Source organism: Palaemon carinicauda, chromosome 11 (assembly GCF_036898095.1).
Source record: "Palaemon carinicauda isolate YSFRI2023 chromosome 11, ASM3689809v2, whole genome shotgun sequence".
NCBI classification, from domain to species: Eukaryota; Metazoa; Arthropoda; class Malacostraca; order Decapoda; family Palaemonidae; genus Palaemon; species Palaemon carinicauda.
Genome location: NC_090735.1, coordinates 138,045,834 through 138,050,833, shown reverse-complemented (window position 1 = coordinate 138,050,833; position 5,000 = coordinate 138,045,834). Strand labels below are relative to the sequence as shown.

Sequence of the window (5,000 nt, the reverse complement as noted above, 5' to 3'; positions counted from 1 at the left end):
ATATATATATAAAATGAAAAGGAGGATGAAGAGTCTGGACAACATCTTTCAATTTATTGGTGCCGACGTTTCAGGACTGATCCCATTATCAAGGCTAAAATGGACATATAAACATTATAATTAAAACTCAGTAAAAATATATAAAATACAAAAAAGACAGTCAGAATTAAAATTGAAATTATAAACACAGTTACAAGTAAAATATGGAGATAAAAAAAATAACTAAGAGAAAAGTATCTTAAAATTAAATATACAAGAATCAAAATTGTCTAAGTAGACCAACCTGTCTGGAACAGACTAGAGAACTGAGTGACTATCTGAAGGACAGTACTCAGAAAGAAAATTCTAAATTTGCCAGCCTAAACGATGTGGAGGGGGACAGAGGATAATTGGCTGTTTAGTTTAGGAGCCTTTTCTTTAATCATTAAAGACTCTAATACTAGTAGAGAGGAGTTTATCTATTTTCCTGTTTGTTGTATACGCAATGCTTTCCAATTGTGTGCGGTCATATGTTATTTCTTTTACCCGTGATACTAATTTCCCCTCATTATTTTTCTTTGTCCTTTTATTTTACGAGCATATTTTCTGTTTTTATTATTATTGATATCTAGATGAATTCCGTTTAGATTTTTATTTTTTTATTTTTCTCCAATTTTTTTTTTCAATTTACCTCAATGTTTATCATACTTTTATTTTTGTGTCAAAGTTGACTTCTTATTATGTAACTTTGGTCGTTTTTGCTGACCAATAAAAACAGATTAAGTATTTTCTGAGTCAGGTCAGGGGATCAATTCCTACTCCTTTAATTAATTCAGTGACCAAAATATTTAGAAACTAGGAAGGTCGTTCATATACAAAGTGGCGATCCGAGACGTTGAATCGGTCTTTTTTTATTAATTTATCTATTCTAGATCGTAATTTATCAATAAATTCTTTATTATTTAATTTATTTGGAACATTAAACATCTTGATAATTATTTTGTTTCTTTATAACATATTCTTCTATTTGCTTGATAATAATTAATGAATTCTGATGGAGGTTAATATTTTGTATTTAGCTGTTTCCTTGTTCCTCTCATACTCATATTTATGTTTAGTCTTGCCGTCGTCCAACTCATAGCCTGTAGCTTCAGAATGAAGGTCGAGCTTTTGGACAATACGTAATGTTCATAGGGTTGGGACTTAGCGTCTCTACCCTCTCTTAGAACACCGAATGCATTATAAATTTATTTTCCATAATGCTACCCTAATATATTTTTCACATTTATAATCCACAGATGTAGACTAGCTACTCGCATACATACACACACACATATATATATATATATACATATATATATATATATATATATATATATATATATATATATATCGGCAGCTACAACTAGTCCACCGTAAGACAAAGGCCTCAGACATGTCCTTCCACTCGCGTCTGTTTATGTTCTTTCTATGCCAGTATATACCAGCAAGTTTTCTATATATATATATATATATATATATATATATGTATATATTGGATGACTCCAGATGGCGTATGTGTAAAAGAAATGAACAATCAAAACAGAAATATCATATATAAGCTATAAAAAGACTTCTGTCACCTTTTTCAACATAGAAATATTTGCTGCAAGTTCGAGCTTTTGAAGTTCTACCGATCATTCCAGAACTTGGTCATATCTTATTTGATCTATAAACTCGACGACTAAGGGGACAACTAATACAGGCATTCAAAATTCTTAAAGGAATAAAGAAGGCAGATTAAAACAATCTATTCAAGCTTAGCACAAGTCAGTCTAAAGGTAACGGATACAAATTGGAATTGAAATGTTACAACACCACTCATTGTGGTAATGTCTTTACATATAAAACAACAAATACATGGAACAGAATTTCAGCTGATGTAGTAACACAGTAAACGAATTCCAGAAAAAGTTAGACAAGATCATAAAAACTCTCTAAACTTTTAAACTAAATTGCTGTACCCAAGAGCAAATGCAGTCTCTGCTGATGTCTTTGAGACATCCAAAATCCTTGTAACTCCTTGTAACTATCTTTCCGATATACTGTATACAGATAAGTTTACTTTATGAAGACTTATTATTTCAATGTTAAGGTAAATTTTCTGCATTCTCCAGTTATGATGATTTCTTTCAATTCTGCATAAAGTTTGGATATTTCTTATTCTAGGGAGCATAGTTATAGCATTTAATGAAGTAAGGTTGATTATTGCCAAACGAAATTAAAAATTCCGCTTCCCCCCTGTTTGTCTTATGTTTTTACACCATATGTTTAAAGTACACATTGTGTTTACCCATTATACGTAACGCCAGACTTGTATATATTTATTTATGCATCTCCTTTCAGGTAGCTGTTTGGAATGGCCTGATTAGTGTGTTTACATCATCAATATTACAATTCCAATCTATCCATTTCACTGTTGAAGAAGGTAGCAATCTCTCTCTCTCTCTCTCTCTCTCTCTCTCTCTCTCTCTCTCTCTCTCTCTCTCTCTCTCTCAGTTTTTCAAACTTCCATTAGTCACTATTACTGTTCGGGGTACTACAATTTTTTTGCAAGTAGAAAATTTTTTTGGAGGGTGTAAAGAACTTAGAATTAAAAGGAAAGCATACATAAGATAGTTTTATTTTGCTATTGCGGGTAGACGTTCGAACACTATTGCTCGTTGTGCATAGATTTGTAAATATGGGAGTGCCTGTATTCTTTTGCATATTTTTATGCTTAATGTTATGTGAAAATTATATCAGTAAACATGCAGTGAGTAAAATGCTGTGAGTTTGTACTTAGTTTAACAGATAATGGAAAACGTTGACAGTGAATTTTATCTTATTATTATTTTGAGCAGTTCCATATTAAGGGAATTCCACAAAAAGCTTTCATATGCACACACACACACACACACACATATATATATATATATATATATATATATATTCATATATATATATATATTCATATATATATATATTCATATATATATATATATATATATATATATATTCATATACATACATACATACATATACATACTTATAAAAAATGAAACGCAAAGGACTCTCTCTCTCTCTCTCTCTCTCTCCCCTCCTTTTTTTTTTTTTTTTACATAGAGAGCATACAGAGAAGTAGGCTTGTTTCATTAATTAAATGCTGGCCCTTTCGAAAGGCCATTGAGGCGTTAGGAATCGGAAAAGAGATGATGAATATACCATTCAGATCATTTCTGGATACTACTGATATAGGTTATGGAAACCTGAATTTGTAAGGGAAATGACATGAATTTTGTAATAGTATGGCGAGAGAGAGAGAGAGAGAGAGAGAGAGAGAGAGAGAGAGAGAGAGAGAGAGAGAGAGAGAGAGAGAGAGAAATTCTACTATTACCTATTAATTCTAACGTTTTCGATACACAAAAATTTTATTTTTTATTTTATATTTCCGACTTTTGTTTGACTGACGCGGTTCCTCGTTTACAATTTTTTGTAAAAGCTACCTTGGTGTAAACTGCTTAATTTGGTAGATTAGCGTTTGGAGGACTTTAGTTAACTCTACTGCGAACATACAGCATATTTTCCTTGGAAATGAAATGAAATAGTTTGACCTATAGTTATGAAGCTGGCCTAATCCCATGTCCCCTAAACGAACATAGCGCAACATACATTAGTTTGGGTATTAATTGTTTGTTCATCTGTTGTTCCGGATTGTTCCAAGATTACCTCTGTTCAGGCACTTTATTTAGAGCATATTTCTTTTGTTAAAATTAGCCTAATATCACAGAAGAGATTTATTTTGAAAAACACACTTTAAAAACAACAGTTACTATTTACACCTTTTTATATTGCAGATTGCGTAATGATATATAGGAAGTTATATAACATAGACGTTAAGTGTTACCATTATACTTTTTGTATCGTAGCTATTACATTTCGTAAGTCCGAATCATCTTTTCAGCAGAAACATTAGAAACTTATATATTCTTACATGTCACTACATTTTTTCTTAGTCTATTAATTTCCAAGTCAGACAATTATTCTTATCTGTCTTCGTTATTTTCTCAGTAAGATAAAAGCGCTCAATCTTCCGCCGTCATTTCTCAATCACGAAATCACTCAATCTGCCTCTCACATGGAAGCCACACATCAATCAACTTGCGAATCAGATAACAGGCCCCTTGAGGTCATTTCAATACTCCCTTATATCTCCTCCTCTTCCTCAACCTCCTCCTTCCTCTGTTTAAAGTCTCCATCACTAACATCGTTCAAATGCCGCATTTGTCTCTGTATCATTTTGAAGACCTAATCACTTTAGAATCCTTAGGTCTCGTTCTTGTTCTCCTGCCAGCCGGTGCCATTATGTCTAAAGGCTTCCAGCACCTATTTGCCACTTGTCGACGCCTGACTGTTAAGCATGTGTCGTTCGCTGTCATTGTGATGGACTTCCTTTCTGTCCAAAACTATTAACTTAGAACTATCTATCACTTTGAAGTGTCACCATTGTAATGAGTTTTTCTTGCCTTTATCGTTTGGTTAATGCCAGCACGATATACGTTTGTCTATATTATATTTATACTTGTTTCTATTAAAGAGAGATTCATTGTTGATTCATACCGTAGGAGTTTCTATACGAGGCAGCTCAGTAAGGATAGTAGTTCATACACCAACTTAAGATGCTAATTCGGGGATTTGCATAAAGTATTTGCAGCTTTGTACAGAGATAAGCTTGTGTGTGTTGCTCCTATTAATGTTGTATGTTTAATTCCTGCCTTCTCTAATTCTGACATTTGAACAATCGCATCCAAAGCTAAGTTGTGACTTCCGTTAAGAATAGGTTCCAGGTTGCTCGTCTCGTCAGTATTTATAAGCTGCTCTGTTATGAAGAACTGCTTTTAATTTATCCTTTTTTTTTTTTTTTTTTTTTTTTTTTTTTTTTTTTTTTTTTTTTTTTTTGAAGGGCAACGGTATCATAGTGAATTTTTGTTGAAAGAAAGTTT

The 5,000-nt window shown here is 32.3% G+C and overlaps 1 protein-coding gene across 1 annotated transcript in view; it reads left to right on the top strand.

Annotated features, from left to right (window-relative positions):
• Positions 1-5,000, top strand: part of LOC137650234 (43 kDa receptor-associated protein of the synapse) — a 626,772-nt gene that overhangs the window by 138,736 nt on the left and 483,036 nt on the right.